At 33.3% G+C, this 17813-nt stretch overlaps 1 protein-coding gene across 1 annotated transcript in view; it reads left to right on the forward strand.

Moving 5' to 3' along the window:
- Positions 1 to 17813, forward strand: part of LOC130051329 (hemicentin-1-like) — a 485422-nt gene that overhangs the window by 130683 nt on the left and 336926 nt on the right. The window lies entirely within an intron of this gene.

Below are 17813 nucleotides of genomic sequence, written 5' to 3' on the forward strand. Positions count from 1 at the left end.
AGAAGTGATAAAAGAATTAAATAGGTTACATGAGGAATATGTTTTGGTTCCAGCTGACAAAACTAGTAACAACATTTTCTTTGTTTGTAAGGCTCATTATTACAACTGTATTTTAAACGAACTTGGCATTAATTCCACGTTTGGTAATCATACTTATACTCCAACTGCGTTTTCAAAAGTTGAAATTCTTCAAAACCATGCTTCCGTTTTAGATACATTTAATATCCCAGTCAATGGGTCGAATGAATATGAGTTACCGTACATATACTGGATTCTTAAACTACATAAAAATCCTTACAAACAAACATACATTGCTGGATCCAGGAAATGTTCTACCAAGCTCATATCTTTGCTCCTCATGAAAATATTAACAACTGTGAAGGAAAAACTTCAAACTTACTGTGCGACTACAAATGCCAGAAGTGGTGTCAATCAAATGTAGATTCTAAAACATTCTAAAGAACTTTTAGTAAATTAATAACATTAAAACTTATGACTTTTCAACACTATACACGACCATTCCTCACGATAAATTAAAGACTAGACTTTTTGACATCATAGACAGTTGCTTCTTCAACAAAAACGGAAAACGGAAATATTCATATCTAATGATCAGTCATTCAAAAACTTACTTTGTTAAACACCACTCTGATTCCACGCACAAGTACTCTGAAGTTGCAATAAAAAATATGCTAGAGTTCCTCATTGGCAATATCTTCGTGGTCTTTGGTGATCAGGTCTTCCAATAGTCTATTGGAATTCCCATGGGCACGAATTGTGATGCTTTGTTAGCTAACCTGCTTCTATATTCATATGAAGCAGGTTTATTCAAAAACTTCTACGTGAGAAGAAAAAATCTCTCGCTGTGGCCTTCAATTCGACATTTAGATATATCGATGACGTTTTGTCTATAAAAGAATAATAGCTTTCATTCATATGTCGATTTGATATATCCCTGTGAGCACGACATAAAGGACACCACAGAGTCCTCCACTTCTGCTTCATAATTAGATATTTTATTGAAAGTAGACATTAACGGCAAACTGACAACTCAACTGTATGACAAACGGGATGATTTCAGCTTCTCCATCGTCAACTTCCCATATTTATGTAGCAATATTCCATTATCACCTGCATATGGTGTTTATATATCTCAACTGATTCGATATGCAAGAGCTTGTCCTGCGAATAGTCAGTTTTTAAATCGAGGTAAGCTACTGACAAACAAGTTGATGGTACAGGGGTTTCAACAGTCTCGATTGAAGTCAGCATTTCGCAAGTTCTATGGTCTTATAACGATCTAGTTCGTAAATACAACCTTGCATTGGGTCAAATGCTGTTTGACGTGTTTCATACCGACTGTTAAGCCGTTCTTGGCACACTAATTTTAACTGCGGATAACTCCGTTTACCTGATCGGGATATAAGGTTACCGGCGGGTGTGATCGGTCAACAGGGGATGCTTACTCTCCTAGGCACCTGATCCCACCTCTGGTGTGTCTAGGGGTCCGTGTCTGCCCAACTATCTATTTTGTATTGCTTATAGGTGTAAGAGATGTATTTTAATGCCATATTTTTATGTATATGTTAGAAAAGGAAAAGAAATATTTTAGCATGGCTAGGATTCAAACCGGGTTTGTTGTGGTTTGGAATTGCCAATCCCGTATGTTTACCACTTGACCACTGCAGACTATATACGGTAGCAAAGTTGTTACACAATATTTATTTTCATCGTCGCACTCTAAAAAATAATGTAGTCATGTAAATTAACTTTTGTGCAGATTCAGAGTAATGCAAAATATTGTAACTTATATTTTGCATTATTTACATGTTTAAAATGGTATTGTTTTTGTAAGAGAAGTTTTTGAAATATGTCAAAACTTGGTCATAGAGATTGTTTTTCTCGTGCGTGCCATTTGTGTTTTGGTCTATAGTCAAACTGCACAAAGATTCTCCTGTATTATAAAGTACATTGTAAGTATTGATTAGAAATGGAGATGCATACAGAGTGTGTAGTATTTGTGTGATATATATTTTTAAGATATATTGTGTAATATGAAATTGGATTATTTAATAGCAATGTTGTCAAACTTTGCAAGTTGAGTGAAATACCAGAGTAATGCGAATTGCTTTTCTGTTATGGTTTTATTCTTATTATCAAATTATTAAGATAAGGGTATTGTTTACAGATAGATCTGTCAATGCTGTGTCAGTACGCTAGTCTGTTTGTCTGTCTGTTATTTGGAGACGTCTGACATACCAGTGTTTCCCTATCTGGGGTAGGTATAGTGGTCAGATAGTATGATATATTGTATGTTTTATATTTTGTTTTTATTATTTATGAACCATGAACCTACATTGTAATATTTGTAAGACATGAAATCTTTTCATTATCTAGAGTAACAGGAACAGAACTGTCATCTAGAATACTTGGGAAGTCATTTATAAAGAGTTTAAATAAAGATGGGCCAAGGACATCACCTTGTCTAACTCCGACCCTAGATGTGAAAAAACATGTCCTTTTATCATTTACTTTCACACACAATCGGTCATTTTTATACATATATTTAAGAATTCTGTAAAAAAAAAAAGAAATACCTTCTGATATCATATGATTGTAGTTTATACATAATGCCAACATGAATGACTTTATCAAATGCCTTGCGAAAATCAGCAAAGCAGACATATGATTTCTTATCACCAGTCTTTAAATATTTGTTAATCAAACATTTCAACACAAAAATATTACAGGGAGCGCACAGCACATTGCGGTCCTCATTTGATGGGATCAAGTAAGGAATAAATAGAAAATTTGCAATTTCTAATTGAAATCAATTGCCAGTTAAGGAATTTTTCTAAGAATTAAGTGTAATGACTTGAAAATTGTATAACTGAACAAAATTTCTTAGTCATTGATTACATTTATATATACATGTGACCCTTGTGTGTTTTTCTTGCAAGCAATGTATGGTCATGGTGTAACAAAGTATATAAATATTAACTAGTCCTCAATTTCTTTAGATCAGAATAATGATGTCCTCAGCATATCAGCTATTCTTCATTTTTAATTTCTATCAATATTTTCGACAATGAAACACAAAAAAATGCAATAAGATATACCTAAAACACATGTACAACCAACGCATACATGTAAATTATCAATTTATCGTTTCATACTGAACAAAACTACTTGTTGCTAAATCTACACCAGATGCCAATAAACAAAGCATGTTAATTATCTAGAATTGGCATCCCTAGTGTAAAATTTTCGTTAAAATATTTTTTTTTTTGCATGTGAGTCAATGTTTTGAAATTTTGTGTACATCAACTTACAGTTCCTCTTCCACTTAAACTACTCAAATGAGCACAAAAATAATCATCAGACACATAGCAACATTTGAACAATGGATCTGCCCCCTTTTATTATTACAAAGTTGGTTATTTTTTTACTTCCAGATATAGTTCTATAGATAGACTGCTCCTCCCACTCTTTTTTTATTTTTTTATTTTTTTTTTTAGAAAAAAGCATTGTCATGAATGTTAAAAATTAACCAATGAATGGAAGTGAAAGATCAACCCTTGCCATCTTTCTTCTTGAGCTTTGGATTTTCAGGCAATATTATGAAGTCACCCCCCCCCCCTCTTGTGATAAGGAGTATCACATGTATGCTTTCATTGTGTTCTTAATTCTAGGTGTCTTTTGTTTAAAACAGACTACTACTGAAATCCTCAGTATTAATTGCATAATTTGGACACAAATAAATGTCAAGTACACTTATAACCCCCATCCCCCTACTCAACTCTAGAATTCGACGAAGTGTATACCTTATAAAGTTTTCTCCATTAAATCGAAGAAAACAAACCCTGGTTCTAAAACAAAATTCTCAATTTTGGTAAAGAAGTTTTTTAAAAGTGCCGTCAATCCAGAGTCCTTAGATTTACAATCTATGTTCCCCTTGTCCCAAAGATGCTTAAAAGACATTTGAAAAGAATTGGAAGGGTGGTTATCAAGAAAAATATTAATGTTCAATTGTTAACGTCAGTCTGTCTGTCTTATGACTGACGCAGACAAATAGCAATATGTAGGTCACTTGAGTGATTCTCAACATTGACCTAATTAGAATTAATCATTTTTACAAATGATACTGAGCTCATACACATGTGTATACATATATGCACGTCAATGGCAACAAAACAACTAGCCTTTTTGAGTATGCTAAGTGAAGTATATTTTTTTTAGGAAGTTGTGATGAAAACGTTTCAAGTCATCATGTCGCATAAAAAAAATGGATGGTCTCATGTGATTATTCTAGAGAATTTGATTTCTATGCAGGCTCTAACCAAGAAACTAAACCCAATGTACCACATTCCCCACATCTATTAATTTGTTTTAGGATTTCTTATACTGGGATTCAAATTTGAATTTCAAATTATGCACTCAATGTATATGTATTAATGATGAATACTTACCGCCTCAAAGTCAGCTCCTTGGTCCACTCCATCTTTAGATGATTTGCACAGTATGATGCTCATGCAGCTGAATCACAGAAAAGCACACATTAAACAAAATAGTGGTCATGTAATTGGGCTAAAATATGCGATTTTTGGATCAAAAAGCAAGAGTTCAAAAATATTTGTATTACAATTTACATTTAATATTTTTTTTGATTTACTTCAGTTGACAGGACCAACATGTTTTACAATTTGCGGACCCGGTTACATGGCCCATTCCAAAATCATTATTGTGGGGTTTACCACAGGTACACAAAATTTAAGGTAGCCTGGCTGCACACATGCCATTCACATGTTTGTTTTTATTGTAAACTTCAGAGAGAGAGAGAGAGAGAGAGAGAGAGAGAGAGAGAGAGAGAGAGAGAGAGAGAGAGAGAGAGAGAGAGAGAGATTAGGATTAAACTATGATGATGAAACATGATTTTGTAAATATTCCCCAATTTTACAGATCCTGAACTCAGTGTAATTATGTTCGGAAACTCCCTGAGTGAATGTTAGGTAGGGAACATGCTTAACTAGTATTCTATTGTACACCCATGCAGTAAATGACAGGACTACTTACAATGTTCAGTCTACAAGTATACCACTATAGCTGACTAGCCTGACTGGCAGTATAAAATAAATTGGGGTTCTCATATGTTTACTATAAGCCAATTTTCTGATACCTTTCATTCATACTTTACTTTAGAATTTGGATTCGACATCAAATAGAAAACTTACGTCAATGCACGGTGAAGATAACGAACAGTGATCAATCTCATAACTCCTATAAGCAATACAAATAGATCAGTGGGCAAACACGGACCCCTGGACAAACCAGAGGTTGGATCAGGTGCCTAGGAGGAGTAAGCATCCCCTCTTGACCGGTCACACCCGCCGTGATCCCTATATCCTGATCAGGTAAACGAAGTTATCCGCCGTCAATGCAAGTTCCAACACGACAACAGGCCGGACTTTTTCATATTTTCTATGAATATGACTGTCAGCCTTCTGTGTCCCTGGTCATTTTATTAATCGGATGTGATGCAATAAACCGTCAATTTCCACAACATCTACTTTCTCTACGACTACGTAGACGATTGGATACTAGAGTTCGGTGATTTTGGCAAAGATCAAACGGATTTGTATTCCACGAAATAAACCGGACTCCTTTAGCACAATTGAAAATAAAGATCGTGGTGGTGAATTAAGTGAACAAAGAGCATCTGATGTTAACAAACTTCTGAATAACAGATTGAATAAAAACTGCAATTTCCACCTCCTGCCATACTGAAAACAAATGAAGGCTGTTCATATCCCCAATGCAAAAGAGTGTTACAAAGGGCAATAGCTCTTTCTGGTGTATTTTGGTTTATGCACCAGAGGAAAGTACTGGTTTATGGGTTTATCTTTCCTTTCTCCACAAATATGTTTCTGTACTTTTTTAAAAGTCAGATTCAAAATGTTTACTCGCATGTGAGTTTACACCATATGATTGGGTAAATATATTTTATTCCTCTCTAAAAATTACATATATCAAAGCCTTATACATCATAAAAATAACTTTTTCCATTGTTTTCAAAGATTAAATAAATACAAAAAAAATCAAAAAGCTTAAACCCAGCTCAACATAATTTTTACCATTTTTTTCATAAACAATAGCAGTTAATATTTGATTATTCAAAATATAACATACATGTACAGATTTTGTCCAGCTATTGTTAGAGGGTCGGTTTCCATGGCAACCGTTGCCAAGTCAAACCTTTACATGTCCTTTTTGTTTTATATTTCTCATAATATTGTTATAAACAAAGTTTCATCAAAATCTGTGACAAACCGTGGCCACTGAATTTTGATAGTTAAAATGGAATCAGTCTTAAAAAGCAATTTTTGAATGACTGATCACTAATTCTGAATATTTCCTTTTTCCGTTTTTGTTGAAGAAGCAACTGTCTATGGTATCAAAAAGTCTAGTCTTTAATTTGTCGTGAGAAATGATCGTGTAAAGTGTTGAAAAGTTATACGTTTTGATGTTGTTGATTTGAGAAAAGTTTTGCGATTTCAAAATTACTTAAAGTTATTTACAATGTTTTAGAATTTAGAATCCACATTTGATTTGCACCACTTCTGGTATTATTTGTGGCACACTACGTTTGAAGTTTCACCTTCACATATGTTAATATTTTTGTGGGGAGGAAAGATAGGGGATTGGATCGTGTAAGTTTTCTTTCTTTCTTTGTAAGGGTATTTGTGAAGTTTAGGAATTCCAGTAGAGGTACGGTAACTCACATTCATCAATCCCATTGACTGAGATATTAAATGTGTCTATAACAGAATCATGATTTTTGAAGAATTTTATCTTTTTAAAACGCAGTTTGAATATAGGTACGACTACCAAATGTAGAATTAATGCGAAGTTCGTTGAAAACACAGTTGTAGTAATGAGCTTTACAAACAAAGACAATGTTGTTCCAAGTGTTGGCAGTTGGAACCAAAACATATTCCTCGTGCAACATATCTAATTAGTTGCTCCCTTCGTGTTTATTAAATACAGAAAGATAAATAGCACGTGTTTTATTTTCATGTGTCTAATTCGAGATTTTGATATTTAAGGTCCTTGTTTCAAACTATATCAATGTCACCACACAGCTATTACAAGGTTTCCCGGAGCTTTGAAATGCATTCAAAATATACATTGCATTGCGAGGTCGGTTTTGATCTTAACTTGTAATTTATATACTTGAGTACAAAATATTTAGATAAAAGTTTATTTCAGCTATATATTAACATAAATTGGTTGATCACGTGAGTGTCGTTTATAATTGTTTGACGTGTTTCACATAAATCGCTTCAGCGCAGCTGCTCGATTACCTTAAGACAGGTTATGAAAATCTTTACTGAAATAAAATCAGTGAAACAATCTGTCGTCACAATTGAAATAAGTATATCACTAAGTATATATTAAATTCCGAACTAATTTCCATTCAAGATTTATTTATGCATAAAATAAACCATGGGGCCACTAAGATCCAAAGATATACAAACTGTTATATTCCTGTCGTGTCTAATTAACGTGAAAGTAAACTGATGGCGTCATAACTATACATCGAGTCACGTTGACACATGTAAAGTGTGTCATGTAGATACCAAGTTTTTGCCCAGCTCTCTATTATGTATTGCTTATAGGAGTTATGAGATTGATTACTGTTCGTTATCTTAACCTTTCACTGTAATGAAACTGCAAAAGTAACACACTACACCGCATATCTTTATAAAATTTATATACGCTGTGTGAAAGGTCAAAAACTAATGTAGACGGAAATTACTGATATAATCGTCTCTTATGAAAACTGTTAAAGAAAACTGTATATCATCAGTCTAAAATGTGAAGGATAAGCTATATGGTTTCGTGTTTAAATGTTTAATAGTAATTTCTTACTGGAAGCAGTAGGATTCTAGTAACACTTTTTATAAACGATGGGTGGTTTACCGTTACAGTTAAATCACAGTTTAAATCCTGGGGTTGTGTGGTACTTTTCCATTTTCAATTAAGGTACATTCGTGATCTATTTATAACAGTCATGTCATGACGTCAAACAGAATCACATGTTTGTCATGTTATGATACAAAAATATTTTCATGCAAACAGCCAAAATAGTGGTTTTTTTTAAAGTAAGTAGCTACCTCCCTTCTTGTAGGACAGATTTTAAAACGTGTGTAGTTTACGTACTTAAATGGAGTGTGACATGTCTTAACATACCCGCGTGATCAAACAATTATTTTTAACTTTTTGTTTTATAAATGCACTCACCTTATTGTGACACTCTTCCCGTCATAACAAGTCAAGTTTGCAGTGACTTGACGTCATTTATCTATGGGAAGGTTCACCCTATCTGTGCAGTAATGACATCTCCAGCTGGGCTGGGTTAGTTATCTTCAGCTTGCCATGCGCATGCAATAGATTGACCTTTTCCGTCTAAGAATGGTTTATTTTGCTATTTATCTGTCAATAAATGGTTCATGAAAAAATTGAAGGTGGTGAACAGTAGCTAGTTTCATCAATCTTATAAAAATACAAAATTAAGAGTAAAGCAAACATGAACCCCTGGACACGCCAGAGGTGGGGTCGGGTGCCAAAGAGGGGTAGCAAGCATTTCCTATTGACCAGTCACACCTTGAGCTTTCCATTTTCGTCAGGTAAACGAAGTTATCCATAGTGAAATCAGTATGTAGAGCGCAGCCTAACAATTGATAAAAAGGTAGACATCATTCAACCTAAGGACAAGTTGTATTTGCAACTAAGATCATTGACGTTTCGTGCTGACTTCAAACGAGACTGTAAAACTACATTTAACATCGACTTATATATTGTTCAGAAGATTGTCTCAATTGAATAATTTATGATCCATAGAACATGCTTTAGCAGGTCAGTTAAAAGACATTGACACCATCATGGAATGATTCTCCATAAATATGGGGAGCTGGCGATTGATATGATGTATTTATTATATTTGTCATAAACTTGAATCATTAGTTTGCTGTTAGGAAACGTAGATAGGGTAAGAGTTATATATATCATCTATAGTGTGTGTTAATTTCCTTAAGGTAGCTATTGATAGCTAGCCCCCAAAAAACCGCTCATTGAATTTTTTTCTATTTTATTTATTTTAACATTTTGACTTTATCCTAAAACATATAAAAAAATCAACAAAAGTAATCAGGTTAATTTTCGAGGAAAGCGAGATTGAAATCCCCTCTTTTGCAGCCCCAAAAGGCAAAAAATGCCAAAATTGAGCAAATTAACACAAAAGCCAATAAAAATTTTATTGACACCAGAAATGTTGTTTGTCATATATAATTATGTAAATTAAACACAAACTGATAAAAAATCAACATGGACTAGAAATTCAAAATGCATCTAAGGAAAACATTGGCATGATTCGACTTGGCAATTGGCCAAATTTACCCTAAATATGGCGTTTCTCAAATACTATCAGGCATACATTTTCTGACAACAACAACATTCTGTTCATAAAATTTCTGATTTTATTTCATTTTTACAATAAGTCAGGTAGTATCTAAAATATTGTATAGAAAAAAATATACCAAATGAGGTTTAATCTGAAACTATGTCAGATTTTGTAACCCTACCCCCTCCCTTCTAGAAATGAATTTTAAGAGATACAGTCAGCAGAGATAAACTATTGACCTTAAATGATTAAGCATTCCCAAATTACCATATTGAGCATTCAAACTCACAATACTAGAAGTTTCTATGAGCCATTTAAGAATGATATATATAGTGTGTGCTATTGCAGTTGACCTTTTCGCACTCACAATGATTGCCTAAATATGCCTAAATATTTAGTTATTTTTCATACAATTTCTTGTAATATCTGGACCAAATCTATTACCTATACATGTTTTTTGATAGAAATTTATATCACTATACAGTATGATACACCAAATATGTTTAAATAACCATTTCATATTTCAATAAATAATTAATATCAATGGAAAGAGACCCATGGACTGCCCATGGATCACTACATGTAAGTCCATCCGAGTCATCTTACCCTCACAGATAGGTGTGCCTTTCATAAGTTTAAGATTTCTAATTGTAGTTTCACATGGAACCAAAAACTCACTATTGGATAACTGAGAATGCATGCACATGCATATTGCATTAACTAACTGAAGTTTTCCCCAGGTGAAGGTCTATGTTCACTGTATGTATAAGGGAGGGGGGATTAGTTCCATTATGAAACTTTTCTAAAAATTTGATATACATTAATGTATCTATGATTTTAAATTTTGAATTACAAGGAAAATTCAAACACATTGATTGAAGTTATAAAATTGATGTTCTATCATGTGCACATTTTTTACTAATATATCTAAGAAAGAATAATCAACATTGAAATTTCCTTTACATCTATGCAATATTATTGTCTTTCAAAAGGCATGTACTTGTAATATACGAATACATGACATGTACTTGTTTTCCCTTAAATTCACAATTTAGTTTAAAGTATGTTGTATAACATCCACTGCTCTGAGCTCATATAAGTGAATTAATGTTTTTTATCCAGTCCCAAATTTTGCAGTAGTTCTTTAATCTTCGGAACTTGATCAAACATTTTTAAATTTGTGGAGTTGTGGGGGTCCAGGGGATATGTCATCATCACTGTAAATGGAGTACCTGTTCAACATATAGATAAATATATTTTAATATAGCAAAAAAGATGAATATCTGATATACTCAGAATTGTCTTTACAAATGTTTATCAAAAAAAGATATAGTACCTATCTTGCTGTTATACTTGTTGACTCGAAATCCACTTCAACCTGCACTGGTCCTATCTAACCTCCCTCAGTCTTCAGGCTGATGCCTAGAAAAAAGATCATCATAATTGATATTTGCACAGTTAGGTCTATATTATACCATTGAGTAATTAGATTGCGTCAGACAATGTGAATTTTAAAACTGTGTCTCAACACGTATTCAATTAAAATTTAAATACTGATGTTTCAAAATTATAAATTGCAATGAGATGACATGTATATATGTTTTCATAAACTGCCATAGACTTATCATATCTGTTTTATTTACAAAATGTTGGTCAAGAGAAGGGCATACGTGTAGTATATATATCTTACTTATACATACAGTGCATACATTTGCCTATGAGAGGGCATATGCAGACTTGTGATTAATTTACATTATTTAAAAAGGTTTTGCCAACCTACATGTTTGTGTGAAACACGAAACTTCAAGTTTGATATATTTCTTAGGTCACTGAAATTTCAAAGTAATAGTATATCTATACTATAGTCTAGGGAATTATAATTCAACATATGCCCCCCCCCCTTCCACTTTTTATCCGGTTCCCTCATACCCCTAGATAGTAGGTCTATACAGATATTTGTTATTCATTACTTTTATACATGTAGTTCAAGGTATGTTATTTTCGTAACAGTTATTTTCATAACGATATTATTATTTTCTTAATAAAAGAGTTGTGAGAGCCCATGTTTACAAATGTGGTATACATTTACATGACATCCGTTCGTTTACAATCACATGCACAGGTGGGAGTTATATTTTATGCACATATGGAATACATATATACATACAAAATAATACATCTACTGTATGTCGTGTGTTTAAACTTACAGATGTTATTATAAATCGCGTTGTAAAATAGCAGGGGAAATGTGAGTTGAACTTTTGAATACAAATTTATGGCATTTTTTTTCACTCACCAAACGAAACTATGATTTCGTTGTACAAGTTGAATGCATCCACCAACTTCCTCTTCTTGCAAGAAACTTTGTTTAGCCTCTCAATGACTGTATAAACAGTATTTAATCTCTCAGCATGCAGCACTCGGGCATTACGATGCATCAATCAACAACTTTGTTTACGTAGCGCATCTATGTACATGGATTGGTGGTTGGTTTAACATTTCGATTAGCAAAAAGTTTCACACAGATGAAACATTTGATCTACCATTATTACAGACATTGACGTATACTTATGTGGTATGTGCATATTTTCTGTAGGCGAGTCAGTCACAGCAACAAAACACTTTCGGAACCCCTTTCTGTTTTTCGACTATTCTATGACGGAGTAAGGAATTCCGGAAAATGAATTCACGTGAAAATACACAATTTTTACTGATCACGTGGTTGCTATCCGTCGCTACCTTAATACACCCAGTATATTGAAGAAAAAATAAAATAAAATTTATTCTTTTCGTCATTTATTGAATCAAATAGTAAAGAAGATACAAAGTAATGATTTAAAAGCAAATCACATATCTTGCAATGGTACTTTGAATAAAGAATTCACGGTATCTCATCAAACTCTCGGTTTCTTTCTTATTCGTGTCATCATCCCACCAAAAATTGTCCCACACTGTACTCTAAAATAAAAAGTGTGCAATTTATTGATGTGGTAGCTAGTATTACGTAAATACGAACAAACTAGTAAGGGACACTAATTATTTGTAATGTAATTCAAAATATCCACCGTGGCTAACTACAGAGTGGTGCACCCCTAGCGGAATCCTGTTCAGGGTTTGAAAAAGGGGGTTGAGAAAAGGAAAATGTATTGTTGTGTAATACTTATACTTGATTGGCACATGTTACCTAGATTGTTCAGGGTGTTCGATGTGTGTCGATATTCACCACTTTAGTAGAAAGATGACGTGATACTGATTACATAACCGCCTTTCATAAATGTTCCGGATACTTAGAACATATACGTTATGAAATATTATGATATTAAGTTCTTGAAGACAAACACTTTGACAAATGATGATTAAATGTATTTCCGGAAATGTATTGGGGAACATAGGGATTATTCTGACTGGAATTAAGGTTTGCGACATTTGGACATGTAGCGAACAAATTCTTATTAGGAAATCAGTGTGTTCTGTAGGAATACATGTACATGTATATCGAACGCTTTTTTTACTTTTAACAAAAAATTACCGGTGTTGTTTTTGGACAAGATAGGCTTAATTTTTGGATGTTTTACATTGTCTGTACCTTTGTATAAAAGGAAATAGTTTTGGTATAAAAACTACACAAGGCATACATGTAGGGTATAAATGTAGAAGAGGTTTTAGGAAGAGTACTATCTATGAAATTATATTATTTTGTGAAGAAATTCTAAATCAAAACACAGAAATAGCACTTTGTATATCTTGATCAAAATGTATATTGGTTGTCATGGCAACAAAAATGCATATTGAACAGCTTTACAAGGTTTACATCAGAAAAGTTTACTTTTAGTATATTTGTACATTAAACATTTATAAAAGCAAATAAGAATTCTACCACCACCCTCGGACTTTGTTTACATGATAACAGAATAAAACAATTGTTTCAATTATGTGATTTGTTATTTTCTATTTTAACTGTACAATTTTTGAAGGGTGCATTAAGCATTTCATGAACAAAATATGATTCAAAGCTAAAATGATAAACTAATTTTGTTTATTTGTCAGGTACTTTCAAGTATGGTAGTGTCACATTTTCTCCTGATTTATTTCACAATTTTAATATCAAGCGATATGGATCAACCTGATGATCGATGAAGGCGAAATTAGAACATAATCATCTGATATCAAAAATAATATGACCAGACACAAAAGCAAATAGGATGAATATAAACCTATGGGTGTCTACCTTAAAAATGAAATGTCAATTTCAATGAAAATGTTTTCTTTAATTCAATTACAGGAGGACAATCTACATCTTCATTTTCTCGGCAGGTTTTCTACAGTCCTGTTTTTGTCATAAATTCAGTGTTTCAGTAGCCTGAGACTGTATTGAATGCCGCGTCTTTGAAATAAATCACAAGGTACGTTTGGGGCGAAATTTCGCCCCGTGTCCAAATTTAATGATATTCCTCAAAATTCTTTCATATGGTGTATACTTCCATAAAATGGTTATGATGTATTTGTAAAAAGCTTTGCTTATGTATAATACATATGTAAATACAGTATAGTTTACGATAACGTTGTGCCATTTTGACGTCACTTTATGCGACGTCATGAACAAGAAGGCTATGTCATCAACTCAATATGAAAATAATCCAATGTATGTCGCCATATGCTTCAAGTGTTATTAAACAAATGTGCTCTATGATTTTTATTTGATAACTTTAATTGATTTCTTTCGAAAGTTTTAATCAATCGATGAGTCGATGCGGCGGATGCTATGATTTGAATGACGATTAGTGTAATTGTATATAAGAATTGTAGAGCAACCCATATGTATTCATTGAATTTTACTTTTGTATTTACAGTACATCTATGTAGCACGTGGTTACCTGAAGCTGTTCTTGTGTATATATGTACACTTTGTTATTTTTTTCTGAGCACACTCAATATGTTTTCAGCGAAGGCACACGCACTAACCAATGCTACATTGGATTGTAGTAGAAAGAACATGAAATTCATTCAGAAGTTATGTGAAAGGGAATATTATAAAACGAACTTGAAAAGTTTGTTTTAAAATTCAACACATGACAATGGAACCGAATGTGAACCTTATAGGATATGGTAAGATTTACAAACAATGTGATAAGTTCTACACACGATTTGACACTGACACCATGAAAAATCTAACAAAAAAGAATATTGTCGGTATTATATTTAATTTTTTAGCATATATACACTTGTATCTATTTACACTCATTATTTGAAGAAAACATATACAGGCTCCTGATAATTATTTTCATATAACAAATCGTTCAATGCATTAGTATTTACGCAAAGGAAAAAGTTTGAATCATAAATCATATTCATTGTCGCAAACCACGTCCGAATTCCGCATGGGAGAGGATCGTATATTTTGACGAGGGGAAGAGCGTGGGAGAGGGCTTGCTCCCTCTGAAAGAGAGTGAGGGTCCGGGAAAAAATTCAAAATCTAGATGCAAATTGTTCGTTTGACACAAATAAATGAAAATTTGATGACCAAATCTATAAGCCTCTATTTTTCCTGATTTTCACATCAAACCACCATATTTCTGCTTGAATATTATGAAGAACACGTCGATGCTACAGTGTAATACCGTATTTTGTCGAATATGATATGTACTTTTTTTCAAGGATTTTTGGTGTGAGAAAGGGGTTCGTATTATTTACCAAATAGTTTTTTTTAGGTGAAACTCGGCAGTTAAGTAATGTTTCACTCGCAGACATATCGTATGCTTGTTCACGTTGTTCGCCTAATCCATCTCAAGAAAATTACTACGGAACGCATAATTGTAGAAAATGTTTTACTTAACAATATGTAAATAATTAAATTATTATGAAACGGCCAATGAAGTTTCATTCGATCTTCAATTCATATTATATATTCATCATCGTGCAAAAGTGCCACGATATCATGAGACCGTGATCATGACCGGCACATGTTTTGCGAAGCCATATTTGTGTACAAGGACTTCGTCACTTGATTTTGTCAGACAGCTCTTCAGGGTACTTTCTGTATGCTGCACGATTTCCATGGATCTGGGAATATGCGATTTTCTTTTACAGTAAATGACATTCGACTGACGTACTTCATCTATCTAAATACATCGACATTTTGGAGATTTATGTTTGAATTCTTCATTTCACTACCGTCTCCAAATAATGGTAGTGTACGATTACAACACATTGAACAATTGTTTAATATTTTTGTTTTATTTCTATAACGTTGGCTATTTAAATTATTTGAAATTTAAACAAAGAAAATATCGAGTGTTCAAACATTAATGCTACAAAATATCATGCTTTGCTGAAATTAATATATTATTACCGCTCTGTATCCCAATTCTTGTGCTTTGTTGAGAACTTGCATTATTTCCATAAAAATTTCGAGTGAAATTGAATAAAGTCAAGAATACCGCTTGGTTAGAATGTTTACATTAATCACCGGTAATTATGTAAATTGGGAAAGGGATATCAAACAATCGTTCCGGCTTTATACAGATGATTTCATGATAATATTGTGATCTGGTGCAGTCCTCATTACTTTGCACACAAATTACATGCAAATTTAATTCCAGAGGGGGGAGGGGAGGGGGGGGGGTTCGGGGGTCCGGACCCCAACTCATGATCCGCACATGATTCAGATATAGACATTAAGTGATGTTTTGTGCACATGCCTCTAAATGCTAAGTGAACGACGGTGAGTACGATGGTTAGAGTTTAGAGTGTAAATGCAGGAAAAGAAAGGTCTCCTTATGTGTGAAAATCGCGTTTTACTACTTCAACATCAGTTTCACGATTTAATGATGAGAATAGTAACCAATGACTAGCTATCATGTAATTTTTGATAAGACTATGTCACGGAATACGTGCGCCAGTTATCGACAAATGTAAGGCGATTTCTAGAAACAAATAATTATTACAGCCACGTAGCAACACGAGCATTTGGCGAGAATGTAGTTTTTCCATAAATTTTACATGCGAGTTTTGATATATCACCCCACTCCCCTTTATGGTTGTACTGAATGCTTGCGAAAATGTAAGCATGGAACATGCAGTCAGAGTCGTTCGTTTCTCTAAAGATTTTTTTTTTAATTTATTTTTACATGCAACGATCGGGGTTCACCGGGTTTTATCCTCTTAGAACACACAATACAAGCGTATACTTTATCTTTCAGCCTACAAATGAGTAATAATTTAGATATCTAAATATTACATCGTTCATCTATAGACTACCAACATTCACGCTTATAGCAGGGTAAATGCGAATATTTCATTACCATATATATCATGAAGTAACCTCTCCTAAATGAGTTCGCCAACTTTGTAATCTAGACGACAGATCGGTGAAATTGGAAATGTTTTGATAGGAAACATGCATGCCATAAACATACATGTACTGCAGCATGTAAATTATCAAAAATGTATTGTAATGAATTGATTTTCAAGTGTATATATTTAAAGCACTGCTTGAAAAAACGGCTTTACAAAACTTTACTGCATTTGTAAATTTCATTAAAGGTGATTCAAAAGCAAGTTCATCTTTTGTATTAAATTTACTTAAAGTAAATATGTAAAGTTCATCTTTACCTTGGCTTTACAGAAAGTAAATCTTTAAAGGTCATCTGTATATTACCTTTACTAGACGTAAATTTGTAAAGGTCATGTTTGTTTATAAACTTTACGGAAAGACGACCTTTACTAGTACTAAAATACAATTATTTATGTACTTAGGTTCTATCATAATAAACCATATAACGGGTATTTTCTGCAGTTGTCCATTTTTGCGGATAGAGAAAATCCACAAAAATCATCGCACTTTCTGTAGAGATAGAAATGTTATAAAACCGCAGAATAAATTCTGCTACCTTTTCTGGATCGAATCGCAAATTTCCGTTTATAGGAAATGTCCCTTATACGATATGTTTAGGGTAGGGCTATGCGCAATTTCACACACAAATATATATTTGTGTGTGTACACATGCCTTCATTTGGTAGATCAGCATTTTCATATCTATTTATCCACTTTTTCAATCTCGTCATATTGATACTAATGTATGAGCTTCAAATTATTCCACAGTAAAAACCAAGAGGCCCATGGGCCACATCACTCATCTGAGTCACCTTGGCCCATATCTGAAGACTTTCCATTTATATTTGGATGTAAAACCTTAGTCCCTATTGTGGCCCCAACCTACCCCTGGAGGCCATGATTTTCACAAACTTGAATCTGCACATGTCAGGAAGCTTTCATGTAAATGTTAACTTCTTTGGCCCAATGGTTCTTGAGAAGAAGATTTTCTCTATATATTTCTATTCAAAAGTTTGATCC

This window comes from Ostrea edulis, chromosome 1 (genome assembly GCF_947568905.1).
Source record: "Ostrea edulis chromosome 1, xbOstEdul1.1, whole genome shotgun sequence".
Taxonomy (NCBI): Eukaryota; Metazoa; Mollusca; class Bivalvia; order Ostreida; family Ostreidae; genus Ostrea; species Ostrea edulis.